At 36.7% G+C, this 27,588-nt stretch overlaps 2 long non-coding RNA genes across 2 annotated transcripts; both read right to left on the minus strand.

Annotated features, from left to right (window-relative positions):
* Positions 1 to 8,143: 8,143 nt before the first annotated feature.
* LOC119793401 lies at positions 8,144 to 8,800 on the minus strand. The gene is made up of 2 exons (XR_005282090.1): positions 8,631 to 8,800; positions 8,144 to 8,257 (listed from the first exon to the last, which is right to left on the minus strand). It is a non-coding gene; the product is annotated as an uncharacterized LOC119793401 (long non-coding RNA).
* Positions 8,801 to 26,295: 17,495 nt separating this feature from the next.
* Positions 26,296 to 26,944, minus strand: LOC119793420. Its single transcript, XR_005282094.1, has 3 exons — positions 26,738 to 26,944; positions 26,500 to 26,528; positions 26,296 to 26,392 (listed from the first exon to the last, which is right to left on the minus strand). It is a non-coding gene; the product is annotated as an uncharacterized LOC119793420 (long non-coding RNA).
* Between the last annotated feature and the right edge of the window lie 644 nt (positions 26,945 to 27,588).

The following is a 27,588-nucleotide window of genomic DNA, read 5'->3' on the forward strand; positions in this document are numbered from 1 at the left end:
GAACTCCAGGGTCTGTCTGTCTGTCTATGTGTGTCTGGATGGATGGATGGCTGGACGAACGGATGGATGCTCCCCAAGATATTTTTTCCGTTCAATGTGTTTTTAAAGATTATTTGAATGTTTTTTAAGTTTGATAGAAATGCCTTTAATAGTCTATTGCTGTGTTTAAATCTTCTAGACATTTATAGACTTTTCTCTATAGACTTTTCTGGGGAAAGCCTCTGTTCCTAATCAGGGTAGGAGTTATAATTCAGCATCGCACAGTACAGAGCCGAGCCTTTCACCATTACACAGAAGACCTGTGTTTGGCTTGGATTTTGTGCTAGTTTCTGTATGTAGTAGATGCTGAAAATCTTGGCAAAGACAATATTTACCACATCAGAAATATATATCTGGCATTAAAATAAAATGCAATTCTTCATAACCGTCCTACAGACAAAATAACTATATCAATGTGGGATTCAGTATTGCACCAAACTGGAACAGATGGCCGGCTTTTTTTTTTTTTTTTTTTTTATCAAGGATTTAATTTGTACGGAAGAGGATTAGGGCCACTGGAAAAAAAAAAAAAAGTTAACTGATTTTTTTTATTTTATTTCAGTATAGTATGGGGAAAAAGTCAGAATTCTGACTTTAATGTCAGAATTCTGACTTTTTTCTCAGAATTCTGAGATTAAAGTCAGAATTCTGACTTTTTTCTCAGAATTCTGAGATTAAAGTCAGAATTCTGACTTTTTTCTCAGAATTCTGAGATTAAAGTCAGAATTCTGACTTTTTTCTCAGAATTCTGACTTTAATCTCAGAATTCTGACTTTTTTTATTGTCAGAATTCAGTCAGAATTCTGAGAAAAAGGTCAGAATTCTGAGATTAAAGTCAGAATTCTGAGAAAAAAGTCAGAATTCTGAGAAAAAAGTCAGAATTCTGACTTTAATCTCAGAATTCTGACTTTTTTCCCATGTTAAACTGAAATAAAATTTAAAAATCAGTTTACTTTTTTTATTTTTTCAGTGGCCCTAATCCTCTTCCGTAAATTTGTTCTCTGGACTGCACACAGATTAAGATAAAACATCCCTCTGGAGCACATAAAGCTTATTTTTTTAACAGAAAATCTAAACTTTTATGTAGGAATGAGTTCTAATTAGGCCAGTCAAATACAAGTAAAATGTGTTATAAGAATTACATTACCTTTCAATTCTAACTACTTCCAAGCCTGTGCCTTTTGTTTAAGTCTGGGGCGAGAGTTTCTGCTGGTGTGAATCTTGGGAGCAACAGAATGTGGTAACAAAAAAGTGATAAATCACACCATCTATTTAAGTTTCTGATGCTAGATGACTTTAATGAAGTACCCAGGATTCAATGAATCTCCCACATTGAAGGCAAAGACATGAACCACTACACTACAGAGAGACTCTTTATTCTCTTTAATTATCGTGGAATTTCTGAATTCAGCTTTTGAGGACTAGGCCTCTGCTCTTTAATAAAGCAACACCAACAATGAAATAACTTGAAGATTATTTTTTGGTCTTCTTTTGGACTTTAGATAAACATGTAGCTGTCATGATCTGGGCGCTGATGACTGGTTTGATTACTCATTCCATTCACCTGTCTATCTCCGCCCAGCTCTCATTACTGTTCATCTGATCCACATGCTTCAACCTCTATTTAACCAGCCTTAAATCTCTCACCATATTAAATGAGCCTGTGATGAGAGTTCTCTAGTATACCTGAGTGTTTCTGATTGCCTCATTGTTACCCATGCTGCCTATGGACCTCAGAGCATTTATTGCCAAATGATGCATCACAAAGCAATGAGGCCTTTTAACCCAATGCTTTGCCTAAAGGTTTGTTACTTAATGCTTCATTAATTGTTCACTTTTGAGCAGCACAGACACTAGTAAAACCCTCATATTTTAAAAAATCAGTAAAAGCAATGAAAGCAATATTGTCAAAATTACATTTTTTAATTTGCAAATATGTCCTTACTCTTAGTTTATTAAAATTACTTATACCAAAAATAATCCTTCTAATATGTTGACTTTCTGCTGCAATGTCATGGAATGTTTTTTGCAAAGAAGATGGACTGTATGCTGTCTTCATTACTTATTTCCTGTAACACTTTAACTCTAAATAGTCTTTTACTGGTGCTCCTTGAGAACCTTTAAATCTCAAAAGTTGCCGACAGAAGTTCATTCTTGCAACAGCATTCAGTCTGTTTCTCCTGTGTGAGACAGTTTGATTGCTGATCAAACAACTACATTTTTAATTTCTATATTTGGGTGTTAGTTATTTCTATAAAAAAATAGGACTTTTTTCACAGTGTCTGGTTTAAGGCGGTTTCTTCGTCAGATAATTTAGATAGCATAAACAATAAAGTATAAAATCAAGATAATTACATTTTTTTCTGTTTCAATTTTGGAATTGATAAATAGCGTCAAATAATTTTAGGTAAAAATGTATGTACTTTTGTAGTGATGGCTGATCTGTTTGAGATATGATTTCTCATGTATGGTTCTGTAATGATGAAGCATTGATGAGGTTAGACACTTCACCTGAAATAAAAAATTAAATGTCAAATGACACAAAGTAAGTACTAATGATGAAATTTCCATCAGTTTGTGAACAAGCACATTTTATTAAACATTGTTTTGAAGAGTATGCTATCTCCGCTTATGCACGACCAAATCACCTACAACAACAACACCTGTATTGCTAGATTTTGGGGAACAATCCTCCTTCCCTCAGTTAGAGCATTAAAGATGGGTCAAGGCCAGCCAGGGTAACCAATGAGTGGCTCTGTAAGAAACATATCAAGATTCTGGCGTGACCTAGCCAGTCTCCAGATCTAAAGGCAATAGAGAATTTTTGGAATGAGCTAAAACTCCATGTTTCTCAGCAACAGCCCAGAAACCTGTCTGATCTAGAAAAGATCTGTGTGAAGGAGTGGGCAAAAATCCCTCCTGCAGTGTCTGCAAAACCCTCAGGTGTTCAAATACTCATTTGCAGCTGTACCATACAAATAAATAGTTTAAAAATATTCGTAGTGATTTCTGGATTTTCTTTTTTTTAGATTATGCCTCTCACAGTGGAAATGCACCTAAAATGTTTATGTGTGTATAGATAAATACAAAAGAATTAGTCCTTGCACTGACCACTGTGGTTCTCAACAAGTAACCTTGGAGCAAAAGAGGTGGGTAGAGTACCCACAAATTGAACACAAGTAAGAGTAGCACTACTTTAAAATTTATTTTTACTCATATAAAAGTAAAAAGTATTCATCCAAGAAATGACTCATGTAAAAGTATTTGGTAAAAAGGCTAGTTAACTACTGTGTAAATGTTGGTGCTAACATTGGATTTAATTTTTAGAGATGATGCTGTCAAAAAGACTTTATGTACAAGTTCTGTTGTTTTAAAGACTCAAACACCTAAAGAATACAAATAAATGTTATGAATATAAAAAAAACATAGAGAAGAAATACTTTCACCAATTTTCTATTTTTCTACATAAAAATATAAAAAAATAAAACAATCCACACATGAGAACTGTAGAAAAAGGTAACAAACTTCCACTGTTAATATTAGGGATGAGACGATTTATGAAAACCGTCCGAACCTATTCGGTTCAATCCGTGTATCATTCGTTCTTTCTATTTTCAATTGCCAATCAAAAAACAAAAAATAAAAAATTGACTGGTTATTTTGTTTTTTGTTTTTTATCGTTAAACCAAAAACGAAAAAAGGATTGGTTTTTCATATTTCAATTCTAAGCTCAGATCAAGAATACGAAATGGAAAAACGGACAGCAACGCAGAATTTGATTTTAATATTTAATCGGTACAGTTTACATGACCCGGAAGTTTGGTGGAGCGTTAGCTAAAAAAACAATTGGCTTACTCCCACCACGTTCGATCAAACTGCACCAGATAAGGCAGTCGGACCTATCAGCCATGGACAGTTACGTTTTATTTCGAGGATCCAAGCGTGTGACTCTTGAGGAGGACATGACAACGGAGAAAATTTGCAGGATTTTCCAGGTATAACTTTTTTCTTGAAACTTTTCTGTGCACTGTACTTTTAACTAGCAACAACAAACAGCTTCTCGATCAACATAGTGTGTGGTTCTAGCGTCGCCATGGTAGCTACTTCATTACCCCAACTGCTGCGCAAAGAGCTATTTCCGGGTCACGTAAACTGTACTGATTAAATATTAAAAACAAATTCTGCGTTGCTGTCCGTTTTTCCATTTCGTATTCTTGATCTGAGCTTAGAGTTGATATATGAAAAACAAATCATTTTTTCGTTTTTGGTTTAACCATAAAAAACAAATAACAAAATAACCAGTCAATTTTTTATTTTTTGTTTTTTGATTGGCAATTGAAAATAGAAAGAACGAATGATACACGGATTCGGTTCGACTGTCTCGGTTTGATTCGCGTGTGTTTCGTTCGGTTCATGCGCTGCTCCTTTTTCTCATAGGCGAAGCGTTTACACTCCAGAGCAGAAGGTGGCGGTACTGCGACCAAAGTCAACCACCAGTAGTAAACAAAAAGAAGAAGAAGCGAAGCAGCTTAGCCGGGTGTAGCAGGGAAAAAAATCAGTTGTTGTGGAGAATTGTGTCGGAATGGCGAGTGGGAAAGAACAGGGGTTGGAAGACGCGCCAGCAGCACTTTATAGGTCTGGTGTATGGGACCGCTTTGCATTTAGAGTGACCTACGATGACGGCGGAAAGAAAGTTGTGGATAAAAGTGCATCAGTGTGCAAGCATTGTGCAACACGTTTTGTTTATGCTAACAGCAACATGACCAACATGTCATGCTAACCCCGAAATCCCTCATACTCCGTCAGCAACCCCCGCTCCGCCCCGCTGCGCTCCAGACAGGCTGCTCAAAGCAAAGCCTGCAGCCCCCACTGTGGCTCCCGTCCGCTCCCCTCTGAGTCCCTTGGAGATGGTAGAGAGCATGCGCCAGATGATTAAATTCAAAGCAGCAAAACATACGGAAATGATCCAGGGTTTCCGCGGATCATTTAAAATAATTACAATCCATTATTTTTGGGGGGATTTTTTCATTAATTTCATAAATTTTTATGGGATTTCGGTGTAACAATCAACATATACCGAACCGAAAAACGTGACCACGAAACCGTGAATCGAACCGAACCGTGGATTTTGTGAACCGTTCCACCCCTAGTTAACATCTACCATTTACTGTATGTTTACCTGATTTTGGAATAGTTTAAATTGCTTACAGAAGACAGAGTAGTCAGATTTTACTCAAGTAAAAGTAAAAACTATGGCAGAGCAAACCTACTACTAAAAGTACCTTTTTAGTTTTTTTTTTTTTCAAATTGAGTAAATGTAACTTATTACCACCTAATATACCAGAGGTATTACTTTCAGGTTTAATGAATTTCTCTGTCGATAGCAAGTATATTATTTGCATGTTTTTCACCCATATATTTGTGCGCGCACAAGAATATGATCTGAATAATTATGAAAGCCATTGCACATATTTGCAAATGCAAACAATTTGGCCTGTGTTTTAATACAGGGAAACTTTTTAAAAATGCGGCCCATAATCCACTAGTCGTTAGAGACTGTCGGAATTTTTAAATTTATGGGACATGGTGTAAGTAAGTACGTTTTTTTCTATTTTGTTTTTTTGCACCACAAGTCTAAATGTTTTATGTTGTTTTTTTTGTTGTTGTTGTTTTTTTTTTTTTTTGCACCAAAAGTAGTATGACTTTTTTTGTCTGTTTAATTGCTCTTACCTTTTCTTTCACAGTTTTTGGAGGAAAGCCAACCCTGCCTTCAATGGGAATCCAAGTTCCTTTCCATGGAGAGGTAGTGTTGGTGGGGGGGCTAGTTGTAAACTAGAACAAGAGGCACAGCCCACAAAACTTTCGTTTAAAGTACTATCTTTGCTTTATAGTGCTTTAGTTAAATATAGACTGCAATTATATTATTCGTTAGCTTATTAGTTAGAAATTCAGACTTAATTACATTTTTGACAAAAACCGTTTAATGAAAACCAAATTTTGCAATTCTGCCACATTAGCAGTTTAAAAAACTTTAACTAGAGAAATAAATAGGTTAGCAAAAGTTTGGGTTGCAAATGCTATTTAATGACATAATCACCGTTTCAATTGGCAGTTTTTTACTTTTAACTTGACGTGAAATGTGAATAAACAGCAGTTCATAGAAGAAGCATAAATTTGGTTCCAAAGTGTTGATCTTTGAATAGGGATCGAAACAGATTTATCAGTGTAAATTGAACTGACATGTATTTATTCATATAATGTATCATACCCTGATGTTGATTTTAAATTATTAATCATATCTATATTACATTAGACATTTTATAAAATGTACCTAAAGGAAAGGAAAAAAATTCACTTTAGATTTAATTGATATTTACAAAGTTCCCTCATACAGGTGAGCCATACCTTACCTGTATGAGGTATCAGATCATCTGTTATTGATTTAATAACAAATAACATAAGTTAGCAACATAAATTATGGTTTCCTGAGGGTGGGAAAATGAATACAACAGCAATTTCAGAGAGAATTTAAACGCTGTTTAACAAAATTGCAGAGCATTGATACACAGATATGTGTTGCAAAAGTACACAACTGAACAATATGCAACTTATCAAAGATGAAAAGAGACCAAAGAAAAAAGATAATCAAAAATATGTAACATTTTACCAGCAAAATAACATACTGGTGAGACTGTTGATTTGGTCTTGTTTGAATCATCCAATGACACACAGCAACCTTTTCCTCCCTGAAACAGTATTTAAATATAATGCAAGTTAGTCAGAAAAAAACTGAATGAAGCAGTAAAAATCTTTCATATTAAGATACTAAAGCAGAATAGCTTGAAGATAGCAGCCTTTACCACCGAAATAATTATGTTTTCTAGATTGTTTCTAAAAATGACATATGGTTTTTGGTTCTGTGAACATTCATCTACACTTATATCCATTTTGATTTAACATAGATCCTGTTACATAGAAAACAGAAATGTATTTTAGTGATGTCAGAGAAATATGTTTACTGCCAAAGCAAACCAGGGTATGATATAATAGATTATAAGCAGCAGAATAAAGGCATTCCTTGCTTGACAATATATATGTGAACAACAAGAATGTTTTGTGTGATTACTTACGCATAGGCACATCGCTGCGAAAGCATATTCAAAAAGACAAAAGAATATAACCGCTTTCATTGTGAATATTCACTGTTCGTCTACTTGTACATCTGTTATTTGGGAGGTTAAATACATTTGCTTCCTGTCAAAGTCCAACCTTTTTTTTTTCTTTCCTTTTTTTGGCTTTTTTTCCTCTGAAAGTCAAACATGTTTCGCTGACTGAGCAAAGCCTATGGCCTTGATGGCAGATCAAACTAAAAAAAGTAAAAAAAAAAAATAAAAAAAACAATCCACTGGACTTTGTTTCCAAGTTTGAAAACATTTTGCTTCCTATCCAGCTTTTTCAATTCAAAATGTCAGAAATAGCGTTGAGTTCGAGGCTTTATACAGTAGCCCAAAACAAAGCCTTGTTTTTGAAACGGACGAACAGGTCCACCCCTTTGGAATAGGGATCGTTTGGCTCCTTTGTTCGCCTGCAATGCCCCATACCTGTCTATGTCTCTGAAAGGGGTGCTGTTAAAGGGAATTGATAGCCTGGCAAAATCTTCAGAGATGTTGAGTTTGGAAGTAGAGAACGAACCCATTTTTTATTATCCTAATTATCCCTATTACAAAGACCAACAACCAGCAGTGCTGATGGTGAGTTTTGATTTTGTCATATCTAATTAAGTGTTCATTTCCAAATGTTTTTCTCCTACGAATGTAATAATAATAGTAATATCGAGAATGCTCTCCTCGAGCTCCAGGGAAGTCAGAGCGGAGGCTTCAGGCTTTGCTTTGCACAGGCTGTCTGGAATGGAGCAGGGCGGTTACAGAGGATGTGGGATTTCACTGGAATTTGGCAGCAGGTGTAACAGTGGCTTAATGGTTGGAGGCCCGGATGTAATTTGGGGGTACCTGTGTAGAAGACTGTGTGCGTTTAGATGCACTAGTTCCAGATATCTCATCAGTTGAATCTTCCTCGGTCAGAAGGAATATGTCAACTCCATCGGTGCAGCTCAAAAGGTTTATTAATGGAATAGAAGCAGGTACATTGGAGATGATGGTACAGATGATGAGGTTTATATTTGGTTTTCTTAGGGATATGTATATGGATGTGTGGTTATCTGAAACAGAATAAACAATAAATATGCATATTTATAGCTATGCAGGCTAAACAGGGGCATATAGATGAAGGATGAAATTGGCTTGTAATACCAAATAAATCCACTGGAGGTCGCCATCACATCACACATGCATTATTGATCAAACGTAATAAGCATTTAACTGACAAAACCGTCGGAAAATATGAAATAAATGGCGATGCCCTCATTTACTAATAAAATGGAAATATATCTAGCAAAGTGTAACAAAGAACTTGAGTTATTTTAAGTATATTCTTGCATTGTCAGTAACCAGAGAAACTAAATAACAATTTAACCTCCTGGGTTAATAACTGACAGAAAAAAACACAATATCGGACTTAAAATGTATACTTACATCGTAAAGAACGCACACAGGTTTCATACACACTGGATTGAAGTAGGATTAATGGTGGATGCTATTTTGTGCCACCGAACCACCCAGAAGCATGGAAAACACAACTTATTCAGCTACGTAAAATTAGAACTACAAAATGAACAGATGCATCATGGGTAATGTGGTACTAAAGAAACAGACGGACTTTTAACAACCTGTATGGGGGGGGACATGTTCCTTGCACTGCCAAAAAACAATGTTAGTAAGCAGTAAACAATCAATCTGATTGTATGATCTGGTGAACTGTAAAGAGCCTTGAGATGACATGTGTTGTGAATTGGTACTATATAAATAAACTGAATTGAACGGAAATTAAACAAACAATCGTCTGGCACTAGCACCAAGCTGAGAACCGCAGCCGGAGCCCGTTTCATGAAGTTTAGACGACCTACATGCTCCTGATTGGCCCTCTGTCTTCACTTTTGTGCTTGGATGTTACTGCTGTCACTCCTGAGAATCTCACTTTACAAATATCTGATGTGCCACTGAATGAGTTTGGCGATTGATGGTTACAGCACTGCTTAAGGCCTATGCGCTACCGTAAATAGAACTGTAGAGTCATGAGTGTTTTTCTCTGCTACATACTTGATTTTTGAGACATTTCAAACGGTCAAGCAGTTACGGTCTTGTAGGAAAATGTGGCTCTGCAAAAGACGACAGATGGTGAGGGCATTTTTTCTTCTCTTAGGTTACGTAATCTAGAAGGGTTGTAAAATCAGGTGAATTCATTTATACAAATCTTTGAATTGGTCTCATGTGCGTGCGTGTGTTTGGTGACTAGACTCTCAGCCATGGTGTTTAAGAAAATAAAGAGAGACATAAGAGATTTCTTCTAAAAGTCAAATTGTAAGTTACATTCAAAGAACTGTGTAACAGCCCTGCTAAAACACCTTCACTCGCTCCATAAAACAGCAGATCCACTTCAAGATCCTCCACCGTATTTTAACTTTCAACAACCTTGTAAAGTATATTAATTTTATTAAAAGTGCTGATAAATCAAATGAATTATTGTTATATATTTTATTATTAACAAAATATAACGTATTAATGTGATTTTATCTACACATTAATAGAGTAAAGCTTATAATACTGCAAAAATATGTTTTTAATCTACATTTGGGATTTTTAAACCCCAAATTACTCAATTGTTCATGTCATGAATCAATACATTTTGGGGAATCCAGGAGAAAGTGGAGGTGGGGCGCTGTCAGTATAGGATTGCAGCTAGATTGAAGGTAGACAGAGGCGTCACTTGTCACACTACTTGCTTGGGTCTAAAGACAATGCTCAACAGTGGGGAAACTAATGTGACTGTAACAATGAGCTAAAGTAACAGTTAAACACAGCATCTGGTTTTCTACAGTGGTTTATTTTAGTTGTTTTGGGTCTAGATGATTTGTTTGGGGTGTTGTTCTTTGGTAGGACACATCTTGTTTTCATTTTCGTAAAAAGGTAAATTGATTTCACTTTACAATATTTTGTTTTTGTTTAACTCTTCTTAAAGGGAAATCCATGGATTAAAGAGTTAAAGTATCAAAACTCATTGTAAAATACTCACCTCTGCTATTTCACTCTCCAAGGAGGTGTGTACAGGACTGCACCATTTGAGAATTGAAGGGGGGAGGTTAATCCCATTTATGGTGTTTTCTATATTGAGTTTGAGTATTTGTTTGGGTTGAATTGAAATATTTGTTTTCTGTATTTATTGGTAAAGGTATTTCTTAATTAGCTGTTCATTTTAAACAAAGTGTCTTTTTCTTCTTGTTATTGTGCAGCTGTACATCCTTTTAAAAATGGTTTCTTCCAATTTAGTTCCACTATATATGAAACTTGTCTGCCATTGTTCTTGTTGTTGGTGTGGTTTTGGTTGATGTCTTGCACCAGAAAAAAATGTATGACTTGTTAGCTGAAAACCCTTTGGGGCATGGACTCCTTTCAACCGGTTTGCGTCCCACCTTCAAGACTGCTTGGCCAACTGACGAGCATGTGACAGTGACCAAACTTAAGTGCCTCTGCGATTCAAAAATATTTTTGTTATATTGCAAACACAATTTTTTCCCCAACCTACTTTGAACTGGCTTTTGTCAGATTAGGATTAGTGTCAAAAATACATTTTTAATATTTTCCTCAAACTTAATTGGAATATTCAAAGTCTTCAGTGCATGCTTCTCCTTAAACCCATGAGAGGAGGTAAGTTAAGTTTCTTTAAATAAATAAGGTTGTTCTGATTTGTTATTAGTTTTTATGTTTAGCAATGCTTGGTTTGCATCATCTAGCTCTAAATTCTGTAAACCTACCATCACTGTTAAAATGTTTTGTGTTATTTCAGTGGCTTTAAATTATTTTAGGTGACAGTCAAAAAAGGCAGACATTTTCTAACCAATCACATCAGGTTGGTCCAGATATTTCAAGGATAATTTTAGTTAAAATGTTGGATTACTCACCCAGGAGTGTTGATCAGAAACATTCTACTGGATATTAGAGGGAAACAAAGACGGGAGCGAACAAATTAAATTAAATTTTGCTCTGGAGCGACCGCTCTGGATCGTAGTTGTACGTGCAGGAATGTAATAGACGAGACACGGGTAAATATCTGCCAACATAAACAAAACAGCATGAGCTCACACAGTGAAACCACACTGAAACATTAAGAAAAAAAAAAAAACAGATAAATGTGTCAGAACTGAAATGGTAAGATGATTTGAACTCACTGTCTGGCATCTTTTTGATTTTTTTCACTGGCTTATCCCCATCTCCATGGGCTCTGGATCCACCAGACAGGGATTCCACCTGTCCCAACCTGCCCCCTCCAGGTAAAGCCCATTCTGAAGGTTAGGTGCGAAAGGGGAAAGGTATTAAACATAAATTCAAAACCTTTTAAGCATGAAAGTCCAGGTAATTTGCTGCTTAAATTGAAACGTATTTTGTGCGTTGTCCTATAGATTAACCTGACCTCTTTGTTGGCAGTGATGTAGCCTCACCTACACTGCCAGCCCAGCCAGGGAGGCAGGTTAATTAGACGTAACGATACTAATAATAACTTTTCATAATGTGCGATCTATGTGTTGGAGACTGTTGGTGACTGTAAGTTGTAGTGGTCCAGGCGCTTAGCTTATATCCCCGGTTTTCTCTCTCAGCACTATAGAGGTGATGACGTCAGGGAATCAGCAGTTACTAGCGGCTCCAGTGTAAAGCAAGCCAGACCTAGTGTCTGACCATCAGCCCCCTCCTCACCTGCGCTGGATAAAAGCAACTAGCGACAGATGACAGGCAGGCGCCGGATGATGAAAACTCTCATCTGGAATGTTTTCCGACTGATCAATTTTTGTTAACAACATCGAGGATGCCAGCATTAAAACATACATCCTTAAGATGAGTCCATGCAGATCCAAAGGTCCACTGATAATAACAAGCAGTTCTTTTTTGGAAAGCTATCACACCTCTACCACTAAAACACAAATTAGACTGCAGTTATTGTGCTTTATTAGAAGCGTATTATAAGAATGAAGGGTTAACATTGAATATGAGACATGAAACATCTTTCTGTCAATGTGGAAAAGCACCAATACAAATACATCTTGGTGTATACATAGTGGAAAATCAACAGCACAAGACATGCTGAAATGGAGAGGAATGTGCGTAATGCAGCCTTGTTATGGAGATAGGTCCAGGAGTGCATTGCAAATGTCACTCTCACTCTACGCATTCAGGGGGCACATGGAAGTTCTAGTTAAGGGGAATTGTGGCAACTTTATGTTAATCGAGTTATTAGCTTGTTACGACCCTGTTTGAAAGAGCTAATTAACCAACCAGAAGGGTCAGTGAAATTAATTAGCAGATTCATGATGAGATTATTTACATCATGTCTTAACGATTGTAATATACCATAATTAAGTGGGGGGGAACAAGCGCAGTTTTTTCCATTATCAAGAGATGCGCAGTGTGTTAAAGATAGACCAGCTGAGCAAGGTGCACCATTATGTGAATGTTAAGAATGACGATGGGCTTTCCTCGGTCAGTTATTCAGATAAAATGCCCCTCTCCCAGTCGTTGGTCATCTTGACATGATGATTTTTTTGCTTTACAGCACATATTTGGTGAGATTATAAAAGCGCTCATCAAAATATCCCTGACCAATGACAAAAAAGTGGAGTAGTGAAACAAGTGCACCCAAGACTTAGACCTATACTTCCTTTATTGTCATTGCACAAAAAACACAAGGTGAATCTTGACAATGAAATGTCGATTACTTGGCTACCAGTGTACCAGAGCTAAGACCTTATTCCTGCACAATAAATATGTTTTCTCCCCCAAGAATGCTATAAGCCCATTGTCTTTATTTTTTTTTTGGTCAACATGCAAACCAAGATTCTTGGGTGTATAGACACTGCCTCACAGTCTTAAAAGCATCTGCTCTTCTGTAAAACGACATCAGCGTTTTGATGGAGTTCAAGGAGCAATTTGCTGGGGCTAAGTCTGCCACTCTCATTCTAGCTAATAATGGGCAAGTACAAAGCAGTTTGAAGCAAGAAGGGCCAGAAAAGTTTAATGTAACTTAGATGAACTTTCTGATACCTCACTGACGCAGAGAGCAACTTTTGAGTGCACATTTTTAAGGCCAGTCTTTATTTTATCATTCAGCAACTGTTTCAGAGTTTCACCAGCTTGAACAGAACTGCTAAAATGTTTTAGGCTATTCACCCCAACACGCTGAGATGAGGAGTTACACCAAGCTCCCAGGCGACTTAGTGAGCCCTACATGTACAATCGGGACATCGCCCCCAGCTTCGCTGGCCAGCTGCTTTGTTTTAGAAACAACAACAACTTTACATGATCGGATAACAAAGCTGAAATCTGTTGCAGGTCTGGAAAAAAAATGCTTTGTTAACCACCCAGCACTAATTGTTAATTCAGATTTGAATTCCCCTTCTTTTATTTTTGACTCCTCCCATCAGCATCGCAACCTCTGAGTACAGATAAAATAAAAAAGGCTTGGGAGGAGGAGTTGGGTATTGGGCTGTCAAAGGCTGTGTGGGATAAGAGTTTGGCCATGATATCATCCTGCTCCATCAACAGCAGGCATCAGCTAATTCAGTTTAAGGTTGTTCATCGCCTTCATTATCCTAAACTTAAGTTGCATAAGATTTACCCCTTGGTTTCACCAATGTGTGACAGATGTAAAGTGGCTGAGGGTACACTGTCTCATGCTTTTTGGTTTTGCACACAACTGACAGGATTCTGGGACAAGCTATTTGACTGGTTCTCCAGGGCTTATAAAACAACTTTGCAACCAGATGCTGAACTCGCCCTCCTTGGATGCTCACAGTCCACAGCAAATATACCCACAGCAATGCGACAATCCCTGATGCTGGGGACTATTGTTGCTAAAAGGCTCATCCTGACGGACTGGAAATCAACCTCTCCTCCTTCCTTTCAGAGATGGCTGACTGATATGACCTCTGTCATACAAATGGAGAAACTTCGGTTTACGAGAGCTAATTCACTTGAAAAGTTCTCAGCTATTTGGGATCCATTTCTGAACCATCTGGATATGACCAAAACAAGGTGAGAGCCTCACCAGACTATTTACCTGGGACTTGGTTGAGACAATGTGTATATTCGGCTTATTTGTGACTGGCAGGTTTGTTATTCTTCCATTCATTTGTTGTAACCGTTTATTATTATTATTATTTATTTTTTTTTTTATGTCTGAGCCTGATTGTTGTTGATTGCTGTTGTTTTTGTCTATTTCTACTGAAAATTGAAAAATAAAATATTATTTAAAAAAAATAATTCAAAAGGATTAAAAGAGATCTCACAGTGCAATGGCTTAAGTCTTTAACTGGCATGATGCAGGAAGAGCATCTTGATTTAGCTAAGTCAGAAAAGCAAGTTATGACGGCTTGCTGTGGTGTCGCCTGAATAAGAAACTAGCCGAGGGAAAATAAATCATTTCTAAAGGGTGACTTGGACAGAGGAGTCTAGGGCAGGGGTCTCAAACTCAAATCTTTGAGGGCCTGTAACTTTTAGATGTTCCCCTTCTTCAGCACACCTGAGCTCATCGGCAGCACTAGACTGCTGTAAGTGAGGTTGTTTAGTCATTCGATTCTATGTGAAGCAAGGAAGAGAAAGTTGCAGGATATTGGCCCTCAAGGTTTTGAGTTTGACACCCCTAGTCTAGGGTGTATACCTTTCTTCATCATGTTTATTTTTCAATGAATGATATTTTTTAGGCTACTTACATGTTAACAAACAGGTATACCTCCAACTGGGTCTGTGTAAATGCTTGGTAATATTCTAGTGACTCTTCAGTGTCAACATAATGGCAAAAGTTAGCAATAATGAATTGATAGATGATGAAAAGTTTGCTTAGCCTTGTTAAAATGTTAGGATTTTCTGATATAAAAAGAGATCTTGGTAAATCATTTCATCTTGTATTGACTATCAGCATCCATTAGCAAGAACAATTTGGACTATAATTATGCAGCAGATTGCATAAGTGTAGATGTCTTAAAAAGTGAACAGCCTTCTTTTTTGTTACTTTTTCACCCTCCATATCTCCTCCTAATCTTGGTCATGTTCATCCAATCTAAATAAGGTTCCCCACATCTACCTGAAAGTAAGGATATAAGTATGTACTCCACTGCCCTCTTCAGGTGAGACCACTCATTTTCTGTGAGATTCAGCTCTGAACTCCTACACTTTTGTTTGCATATAGATGTATGTATAGTAAAGGAGAGAGGCGAAATATAATCCTTCTGTATTAATATCAGCTTTTTAACAAAAAAATGAAATATAAAAGGGTAAAGGAGATTGGAAAGAAAACTGTCACTATAAACCAACATCTCTTACATCTCTACAGGTAGAGATGGATGGAATGAGTTTTTACACCATGGGGCAATTTACTTATACTTAATAATACAGTGATGACTGCTTCCTTAAACCCTAGAATCCTCATTAAAGACAAGAAATATTTGAAATGTCAGGACATTTGAAATAAACTGGTAGTCAGCCTGAAAATGTGTAATGAACAGCACAATAGCTTTAAACAGGATGATGGTCTAGAACATATGCACAGATATTAAAATAAATGGATCACCAGAGGCAACATCTAAAATTTGTAAAAAATCCGTGTGGTGAGCTGAAGAGAAAAGAACATTTGAGTGAACCCAGAACTTAGGATGATAGAGAGACATGTTTCAAAGTGGAGAGGAATAGGATACCTCCCAACAAAAAATACTGCCTAATTGGGAATTCTGATCCACTCTTTTTTAAATATCTTTTTTTTTTCTTTCTACATTTTCAGTGTATGATTAAGTTACTGCAATGAGAAAGACTGAAACACCCAATTGGATTGATATGTTACAGAAAAAAAGTACATAATTTCTCAATCAAAAAATCACTAACTACACTATAAAAGCTCTAAAACTTGCAGCAAACTTCCTGGATGCTGACCTGATCCACTCAGTGGTCTAGATTGAGTTGAATCACTTGTAAAAGCTGGATTTGCTTTGGGGTTTTTTGACAATCAAAACCATTCCTGGATTTCACTCGTCTCTCTCCATTCTCCCTGCAGTGATTAAGGAAAAAAATTGGATTTGGGGGTAGACATATCAGACATATCAGCAGAAGACCTCGATAATTCTCTCACTGGTCTTGTAGTGGGGAGCATTGTTTCAGATGACTCGGATGGGAAACACAATGTTATACAGCTTTGAAATCATTTCTCTTGGCTTGAGACCTAAAAGTTTGTCACAGGACTCCTTAAATAAGGCCAGGAAGGTCAGGCTTGAGTTCACTTTCAGGGGACATTCCTAGGAAACACAGACATCATGGAAGGATGATGATCTGGATGATTATCATCACTTTTCGGGATTTTAACTCGAAATCTTTCTCAACACACCTTTATTACTAAAGTTTTAAATGCTGATCCTCTAATAAGGACTTTGTCTTTCAGGTAAAAACCTTCTGTATTAAGACCTTATTTATTCTGTCAACATAGGTCCTCAAATGTTCAGACCCTGTTAGAATTCCAGGTTCTGTGATATAAGGTCAGTGTTGGCCTAGTGGTTAGAGCATTGCGCTTGTGCTCTGAGAAGGTTGCAAGGACCCGGTTTGATCCCACACAAAAAAATTATCTTACTGATGGTGAAAAAAAACTATTTCATCCATTTATAGTGTATGTTACAGATCCACCTTAAGGTATAAGCAAAGTAAGAATGATGATTTATCATTGATGTGTACACATTACCATCCACTGCTTGTTTTGTTTTTTTACTTTTTATTTGGTATTTTTTTATTTTGCATAAAACACACAAAAGGAAATTTAAACAGAAAAGGGCGATAAAAATACAGCAAAGGTATAACAGAGTCCGAGTTTAGTGAATGTGGGGGTCGCACAGATATTAAAAAGGTTTGTCTAGCGTTCCAGTCTTATTGAGGGTAAGTCCTTTTCGAATTTGTGCAATCAAACCACTTTCTCCAATGTTGTTTCAGGTATTTGTACTTGATCCTTAGGTGGTAGATCATTTCCTCCATTGTGAAGATTTCTCCTACTATTAAAATCCATTGCGTCAGGTGTGGAGGGTCACTTTTTTTGTTGTTGTAATCCCTATTTTAGCTGCCACTATCAAGATTTTGAGAAGATAGATGTCTTTCCTGTGTATCCATTCACTCTCCAGCCAGCCCAAGTACATTATTCGTGTGTCCTGGGGTATCTTGTGTCCTAATGTTTCTTTTATAGCCTTAACAACTTGATCCCAGTAGGTTTGTATTTTTGTACATTGCCAAAAATATATGAGAGTAACTGGCGTTCATCTGTCCACATTGCCTCCAACATTGTTGTTGAGTATGGAGTAATTTATTTTGTAATTGAAGCGTTATGAAATAGCATATTACATTTTTCCATCCAAATTCCCTCCAGCCTCTAGAGCTTGTGGAGGAGTGTTGTGTTTTGCACATTGAAAGCCAGTCACTCTTTGACAGTTTCACTTTTAACTCTGCTTCATATTTGGACTTCATATATAATGAGTTATTTTTTCCATTATGATTTTGTAAGCTTTTATATAGCTTTGATACAACTTTTGTTGGGGTTTTCGTGTATGCATCCATAAATATTTGAATTAATTAATTTCCTTCAAGTAATAATTCTTTCTTAACTTCATTAGTATCTTAGCTGTAGGTATCTGAAAAAATCTCTGTTATTCAGTTCAAATTCTCTTCTGATTTTATTGAATGTTTTAAAAGTTTCACCATCTACTAGTGTGCAGATAGCTGTTATCCCCTTTCTCCTCCAATCTATAAATGTGCTATCCGAGTCTTTTGGTTTGAATCTCGTTGACAATCCACTGCTTGTTTTACCTGTATTTTTGTGGCCACTTCTAGAAAAAGCTGAAGGCATAAGGACTTGGTAAGCTGTAAGATCACCTGGATGTGCTTGACTTCTGGCTTTTTCAGCTACTTGCTGGTCTCTAACAGCTTCAAGGAGTAACTCTCCCAAAAGGCTGTTTCTAGCAGCAGGCCTTGGTCGTCTCTTGTGTGTGTGGCTTCTTGGAGTTTCAGTATCTTTTGGATTTGACCACTCCAGTAAATCATCATAGCTAAGGCAGATGTATAAAATTGAACAGATGCAAATAGAAACAAATAAAAAAAACTGACAGAAGGACAGAGGGTTTCAATATGCACTAAAAAGTTAAGAAAAAGTAGTGTGATTGAGAAGGAAGAAGTATCCTTCAGGGTCTACGTGTAGCACAAATAGTTACAAGGAGAGATGAAAGTGAGAATTTAATATCATAGCATTAAATTATGTTGAACTTTTCATTTTAATTTAACAAAACCTTTTAAATAAATTAAGTCACAGACTCTGTATCAAACAGATAACACCAAACCAAAAAAAGAAAAAAAAAATTCTACTACATTTTTGCACCATGTATATATATATATTTGTCTTTGCACTTCTCTGAACTTCCATATCAGTGTGTTTTACACCATGTTTTTTTCTCCCACGCTGTATATATTGGATCACTGCTGCACTCTGTGAAATGGAAATGTTCATTTCACTGCTAAGCTGCTGCTCATTCACTATCTAAAAGCTGTACGAAGCTGTATACTCTCTCTGTTTACCAATAGACAATAGAAGTTGTCTAAGTCTATGTCTAAATAGGTCTAGGTCTAATTATTACAGCATGTCAGAGTGAAAAGCTATTTCATTAAAGATACTGATGAGGAAAAAAGATTTCCCTGACTCTGCATCATAAAAAGCCTTCTAAACTTACTCTCCAGTCTCTCCACCAGCTTCCCATCCTTGCTGGCCTCCTCAGCCGACAACTGTTGGGCTTCCACTGGGATGTACAGAAAGGTGTCTTCTGTTCTCTTATAAAGGATCTCTGCTTAACAGAAAAAATGGAAACTCTCCACATGTGCTAAAAGCTAAAATGAAATGAACACTTTGTAGAAATCTTTTTTTTCCTCACCACTAAGCCAAGCAAAATTCCAGTGCAGCTGTTTGGTAAATTCATCCTTGATTTCTACTGAATAAGGGCTGGCAGAAACTCCAGGAGCGTATATGCTGGTCAGGTCTGCAAGCAGCCTATGGAGCGCGTCCCCCCTCACTATCAAACTGTATGACGTCAGCAAAGTTTTCCTCTGTTATTATGGCTCTTAAAGGACCCCTCAACCACATCCCCCTGTGCAAATAACATTCAGATCAAAGTTGAAGAGAAAAGGAAAATAAGAAAAACAGTGGATCAATATAGCCAGGGAGCCTAATAAATTATATGTAGTATGCACTGAATTGAAAGACATCAGAAAGGACCATTGATAGGCAGGTTGCAGCCCATCAATCAAAGATGGAGACAGTTTATAAATAAGAAACATTTAACATTCAGTGATTAAAACCTGGATGCTTTCTGTAAGAAATTCCTTAGGACAGATGACACTACATAGACATATGGGTTCCATGTATTTGACAAAACCCATTTGATTTTCTTCAAACAGATTGCATGTTTCTGCACAAACAACTCAAACCAGCTGCCAAGCACAATGAAGGAGGTGCCATGATTTGTGATTAAATCTGCCATTAAATAATGAAAAGTAATGACATTAACTTATCTTAGGTATGACATTAAATATTAATTATTATTATTTTGTTACACGAGACTACAGAAAGCTCTTTCATACGTTTATTAGATATATTTTAGACCAAACTAGATATAGAGGATATAGAGGGTGGAGTTGCTGTAGCCTGGGTGCCATTCTAAACTTAGTCCCGCCCACAACGTTTGAGGTCGGGAAGTTCGGTCTGGCATTGCTCAATAGTAGCGCGAGTATTATCGCACAATATCTGGCGGGCCAATCAAATTGTCAGGGCGGGCTTTATACGATGATGGACAGATGATCAACAGTAACGTAATCAATCACGTCACCAAAGTGCGCTTGGGTGACAACAACAATGGCTGCCGCTGGAGAGTTGAGGTGTGTAGATTCTGCTATTAGGTCTGTTCTAGAAGATGTCGACAGCAAATTAATTTTAAAAGAGGAACAGAGAAACGCGATCAAGGCTAATCTTCTTATTCTAGGCATGCAACTGCACGCTTTGATTTTTGTTGACAACAACTATGCGTCACTTAACATCATCACGCACTCCGTTGCTCTTATTGGTTGTAGGTCTATCCAGTTGAGTGCAGAGGCATTTTTTTTCCTGGTTCGTTCGAAATACGCCCCATAATCACAGCTCTATGGAGCAGTATCAGAGTCATATTCTGACTAGAATTGAGTAGGACTACGTCAGGCTAGAGTTGCTGGCCCATTATGCTGTAAATAAATTGCCATACCTATTTGGAGTTAATTTTGAAATTCTTAGGGATAATATTTTCTTTAGAGTAAATCAAATCCAGAAAAAATATTGCATCATATTGCTCAATGAGAATCACCATTCAGAACTGAGGATCATGAAATAATTATATTCACTTCTTAAAAAAAGATACATGTATTTAATTGAAACTAATATAATCAATTATATATTTATTAGTAATTAATAAATTACTGAGAAATTCAAATAATCATTTAATACAATATGTATTTATTGTATTGTGTACATCATCCACTATTGGTTGGCTGAAAGAAGACCCTCAATCTGTTGAAATTGGCTAGTGAAAATCTGCCCTTCAACCTGATTAAATGCTTTGGTGAGATGTTTGTAGAAACCAATATCTGCAGACCTTAATGAATGAGGCAATGATTTAAACCAGAATAGGCCGACTGTATTAACAGGATGCAGTAGGGGTACATTTTAATTAGCCAATCAGCTGCTTTTAAAAATACACTGTCAAAGTATAAATATTTACATGATGACATAATAACGTACAAGTAAAGGGGTACAGAACTCCACCTGAAACCCATTTGTTCTGTGCCAGTTAACCTCAGGTTCACCTTACTGTACTATACTGATGCATCAGTAGCCCCTTTTAGAAAGTCTTTTCAAAGAGGTCAAGTCACCGTTGTATTTATTTGTCAGTGGTGATTTCTCATTGAATACTTGGGAGGTTAAACCTCCGCTGTAAATTCTGTAAAACTACTGGTAAATTATACGTTGTCAAACTGGTCATTAAACTACATTAAATATGTGTTCTAATGCCGCTGAGTATGTGGAGCATTAATTAGTGTTTTTTTTCCGCTCTCTGACGCTATCTCTCCTCCTGTCTGGAGCAGCAGGACGCTGCCTGTCAGTCTCTATGTGAAATCCCTATTGAGGCTTAAGCCTCCGTCTTTTGAGGTAAGATGGATGAAAGTAGAGCCCTGATTGGATAATATGCCAAAATACATCACTTACAGTGAGGCTCTTAGGGGTCTATGGTTCAGGGGTGGTGAAGCTGGATCCTCGATGCTGATTGACAAAAATACTTATGGATTTTTACAGTGGCCAGACAGTGAGGAGGCTTTCCTTATGAATCGAGAGGGAAAATGATGATTCAGTCAGAACAGTCATCTTGTGCTGAGCACATGCCGTGGTTTCTGGAGTTGATCATTTCGGAGCGCTTTTCACAACAGCTATTTCCATCTGTTGTAGTATTGTGTTTAATGCTTTTCAACATTTGTTAATGCAAAAAGTAAAATTTGGATTTTATCAACGCCATTGAGCCTCCCCTGTTTCAGAGAGCAGCAGCTGCTACTGCTATTTGGAGAAGGGATTCAATAATCCTTGCACTGTTTAACAGGGGACAGACCCGGATATTAAGTTAGAGAAGCGATGCAATTCCTCTGAAAGGAAAAAAGAAAACATTAAAGTAGCACAGAACTCACAAAACTGAATGCATTCAAGCTTAAACAAATGTCTCTCTTGATGATGCTCTGAAATATGTATTTTACATGGGATCCTCCAGTGTTTATGCTGCTGTTTGTTCTGTGTGAAGATGGCTAAGAGTAGGCTATGGCTAACAGCCTATATTATAACAAATAGAAACTGTATATCTAGCAAACTTAATGATGAGGCCATGGATTTATCGAGGGAGATCTGAAGTGAAGTCTAAGCAGAGAGGGATAAAAAGGATGGTCTATTTGGATGTATAACATTGTGAGGGAGATTTAGCTGCAGGCTCTTCAGTAAACGTTGCTCTGAGGAATCTTTGTGTAGCTGGCTAGCAGATGTTAGGATTATTTTTATTGATGATGTGGGAATCTGTTACACCCTAATAATACCTGCCTGTTACATGTTAAAACGGATGTCTTCCCAAGCAGTTTAGCCATTCAGGAAAGTTCTTCTGTCAGGATATACACTTATCATGTTAATTATGTACATAATACAGATTTGGAAATGAAATGGGGGCACAGACAGAGTGGGTCATTTTTAACCGCAAGATCTCTAGGCTTTTACCCAGGACACTGTGTAATAGTTTGATTTGGCTGGATCTGTACATGTCTTCTGATTTAAAAACGTGTATGCTATAATAATGTGATGATGTGGCATGGTGGAGTTGTATAAAATGCTTCTTTAACTTGTTGAAAAAGTGCCTTCTGTAATACTAAGCAACTTCTCTAAATTGAGTAAGATTACAATTTCTATCAAAATCTGTTGTCAGGTCTCACGTTTATTTTTTATACATATACATTATAAATTGTTATTTGAAGAGTTTGTCCTGAGTAATCTCTTCTCATGAAAGAATCTGGAAGAGAAAGCTTAAAGGTGAAAACACAGAGCTTTCTTTTACACATATTTGTTTTTCAGAAATCATTTCTGATACAAAGCAGGAAAAAAATTAGGCATTGTGATTCAAGCTTTAAATATGAAGGCTTCTGTGACCCAAAATTAACTTTAAATTTAACTTTAGGCAGAAATACGGCTTTGTTAAACTCAAATATCTTCTCAGTTTTCTAAGGTTCCACTTAATTTCAACCCTGGTAAATTGTCAGCTTGCTCAGCAGTTGTAATCCAACAGCAGAATTTTCCCTCTCTGTCCCAGAGGTCCCTGATTCTTGGCATATCATCACAACTACAGGAGGAAGATAGGGTTGTCCTATCCAGGATTAAAATTGGAAATCAGTCCGATATCACCAGAAATGAATAACAGAATATATATAAAAGCTGATGTAAACACTTTACTTCTATGTGCTCCTGTTTAAAGTTTATGTAACCTATTGGTTAGCGAGGAATGGATCAGTGGTTCATCTTCCTCTTGATTTTGACTATCGTTCTCTGTTTAAATACACTTGATCAGTACTTGTGTGATCAATACTAATCAATGTTTTTTTTTTTCATTAATGCATCTGAGTATTCCTCATGAGTTCTGCATGTTCTCCTGGCCTCATCAGAACTGGTTAAGACAGGGCTTCATACAGCAGACAATACCCACCTCCTCCAAGAAGAACGTACCTGGAATGCGCAGTTCAGGTGCACTGTAAGCAAACACCCACTTTCTCTGATTAGGGAGTGGGGGATTTGAGACAGAGCGTGATGAGTCCAGCTCTAAGTTTAGACATTTAGCAGCTGATTTACAAGGGGTAGAAACCTCTTTTTTTCTGAACATCTGTTTTTTTGGCCTAAAGGTTTCAAACTCAGTGGTGAGTTCTCATTGACTACTAGGGAACAAAAACATCCCCTGGACATTTGGTAAAATAATTGATCAAATATGGATTGTTAAAATTCATAAAGGTTTGCATGGGGCGACAGTGGCGTTGGGTGTAGGAGATTGCCCTGAAATTGAAGGATTGATGGTTCAAGCCCTGGCTCTGGCTTTCAGTGTCATTGTGTCCTTTGCGTACTGATGATGATCAGAGTGCCCATCATTGCTACAGTGTAACTTGCCACCATGATTGTGTGCATTAATGACTGAATGTAGTGTAAAGCACCTATATAAGTTGTACATTAATCATCTCTTGAACATTATCTCTCCTTTGATCTGGAGCAGCAGATTATCCACCCCTGGCAGCAGGACTTTATAAGAAATCCCCGTTGCTCGCTATTAAAGCAACCAGCAAGAAAGTAAGGCCTTATAACACGTAACGACTTCCAACTAATATGGACTGTATGGGGCAGAGGCAGGTTGTGAAGCTGGCTGCTTGATGCTGATTAGTGGAACATGCTAAAAGATTTTTGATTGACAGTGATTAGTCAAAGACGAGGTTTTCCAGATAAGAAAGGAAAGAGCAATCATTCAGTCAGAACAGTGGTCTTGTGTTGAACTTTTGCAATAGTTTTTAGAGTTTATTATTATTTTAGAGCACTTCACATCGGCTATTTTCACCCATCGTACACATATAGTAACTAAATCCCTGCATTATTGCAACGTTTACATCTTGTTTGTTTTTTTCTTTACGTTTGGATTTAATTAACCCCATTGAGCCTCCCATGTTTCAGAGAACAGCAACCACCACTGCTTGAACTTTGTTCATCTTTCAGAAGTGCTGTGATGTCCTGAAATGGACATCATCAAGACAGGGAGAAGCAGCTTTACATTGAAGGCAAATTTATGTTTTAAGGGTTTTAAAAAAAAGTAACTGAATTTCATAACATATGAACACGTGCATAGTGCTAAATGTATTATTTCAGCAAGTATTTGATTCTTGTTGAACATGAAAACAATCTAAAATAAACAGCATGATGTAGGACCTTTAAAATAATTTTTGGAACATCAGCGCCCTGTAGTCTACCTGATAGAGAAAGTTCCTCTGAGAAACACTTTAATTTTGCCTTGTCAGCCAAAGAAATGAAGGAGAGAATACTTTTTGTTTGTTTGCTTGTTTGTCTCTAGCTTTTCTCACCATTTAAATCGTTTTAAACACCCATCAGCAGCTCATTCTTAATGGCAGATGAGTGACTCTAGAGAGTAATCACTGTGCTGAATTTTAAAGCACGTGATAATGGATTCATATACTTATATTAACTTCCAAGCAAAAAAATTATTTTTAAGTCTTGGCATCTTTTAACATGGGTATAATGGGAAATTGGTTATTTTGACTCCAAAATGTGTGTGTTAAATGCAATATACAGAAGCCATAAATAAGATTTAACCATTGGGTGGGGCTGTTGAGCACAATCTCTAGACCACAGCTAGATGTGGAACATGCAACTCCTCTCTCTACCTCCACTCCACGGGCAACAATTCTTTTTTCAGAATATCTATTTTCCATAAAAAAAGAAAGTACACAGATATTGTGACGACAACAATGCTTCCCAAGGGTTTTAGTTCTTGCCACAAAGATGAGTTGTTGCCCCTGTGTTTTCTCTTATATCAAGATTATATCACAGTCGATTGGACATGCTGTATATGTGATTTAATATTTTCATTTGGATTTTACTTTTGCATACAGATATTGGTGACTATTTTTCTTTTCAAGAACTGATCAGTTTGCAAATTCTCATGACTTCTAAATAAGATATTTTCAAAAAGGTTCACCTTTATTTCCAACATTTTGACTGAATGACATATTAAATTATTTTTACCAAATCCTGTAAAGCAAGTTAAGCATTAGTTCTATTTGTTTTTGTATTGTTATTTTGACATTTTGTCCATCCATGCATTATGCCTTTTAGTATGTGTATGCTAGGCTTGTCCCGATCCGATCCACGTATCGGATCGGGACGCCGATATTGGCAAAAAAATGCGTATCGGCAAAGCATGTAAAATGCCGATCCAGACTGCCGATCCAGTTTTTAAAAAAAAAACCGGTCCGTATTTTCCAGTTTCGCCGATTGAAACACTCCATTCCACTATTTTGCGCCAGTGTTTCCCTGTTTTGCATTTTTAATAAAACTTACAGTAATACTTGCACCTTTAACTGTTTACGGTTTTACTGTTCACTGAGCAATTTCAGATTGCTATTCATAATTTTGTCCAGTTTGTGTTTATCTCTTAATAAACAGGAAAGTTTGTTGTTACCAAGCATTGTGTTTTATTCAATCTCACCTAATTTAGCTGGCTAGATGTTATCAAGAGTACTAAAACCCTTTTCAACATGAGTCTTACAACTAAGGCTAAATACTTTAACTTAAACTTAAATACATGCTCGGATAGGCTGGTATCGGCCAGTATCGGTATCGGATCGGAAGTCCAAAAACAATATCGGATCGGAAGTGCAAAAACCTGGATCGGGACATCTCTAGTGTATGCACAAATAAATCTTTCAACAAATATATTGTTCAATTATTCTTTTAATAATTACAAATAACTGTATCATCTTCAGAAAGACTCTCTTCAGAAGCTCTGCATCTTTCATTAATCCTGCTTTTCCTGCAAAATAAAAAAACGCAATTTTCCTCAGTTAATTTACATGCAGATTAAAATAGCTTTTTTCTTTTTTAAACTAAAAAAATATAACTGGGGAAACGTTTGTTCACCTGCTCCTCAGGACTTCTGTTTAAGTGGCCTTTAGAGGATCCAAAGAAAATACCTTTAGATTATGTCAGTTATGTAACAAGTTTATGTAACAACAGTTAGTTACATAAATATAAAATCAACTGTCCTTCAGTCTCCGCATAAGACATTATTTGCATAGAATGTTGCATTGCTAGTTAAAAATTATTGGGGATAACTATACACATATTCTGAAATAGTTTGCTATTTGCAATCACCTACCTGTGGATGGGTTGTTTTAGGATATGCATCCAATGGCCTGAAATTGAAATGGAAATAGACAACACTTAACATTTGAGTTTGTATCCTGTAACATTACAGTTATCCTGTAAGTATATACTGTACAACATCCCATACCTGGTTCTGGCCCTGTATAGACGTAAAAATCTACTTTTCAGAAAGTTTGTGAATGTTTTGAGGCATTCATTATTTAATTTTCATTGTTAATCTATTTTTGGTTTTCTTTGAAAAAGGTCAGACTTTAACCCCTTGAACCCTACGGACCCACCGGCGGGTCCAGCTGCTACGTGACCTCGTAGTTTTACCAAACCCCCAGTATTGATGTAAAAAACATATTTGGCACAGTTTGGTGACATTTATGGATAAATGTGCCAAACTGGCCTCTCCGCCTAAGAAATTTCTCACTAATACCATTCTAAAATAAATATGATTCATCTGATTGAGTCCAAATTTGGTATATTTTTACACAACATTTAGATTTGAAAGTCTGTACTACTTTTTTGTGCTATAATTAATATTTTGGTAGTGTTTTGCAATGTTTATTTCAAAGAAAATTTTGGCGAGGTTCAAAAAATGCAAAATATTTTGTATTTTGTCCCTAATATTTCAGGCAGGGTCAAAGCTACAATGGTGCTGACACCAGAAAACCATTCTATGACATCTTACCTTTACAGACGTACCAAAAGTTTCTTCTTAAATCTAATAGCTTTGAGGCTATAAGTTATTTACTTTTGTGTGTTTTTGACAGGCAGAAATTTATTTATACCCCCTTAGGGTGTAAGAGGTTAATGGAGTCATAACCTAATATTTTAGGCGGGAAATCCTTCAAAAAT

The sequence above is a fragment of the Cyprinodon tularosa genome, unplaced genomic scaffold (genome assembly GCF_016077235.1).
Source record: "Cyprinodon tularosa strain WSP-4 unplaced genomic scaffold, ASM1607723v1 ctg451, whole genome shotgun sequence".
In the NCBI taxonomy this organism is placed as follows: domain Eukaryota; kingdom Metazoa; phylum Chordata; class Actinopteri; order Cyprinodontiformes; family Cyprinodontidae; genus Cyprinodon; species Cyprinodon tularosa.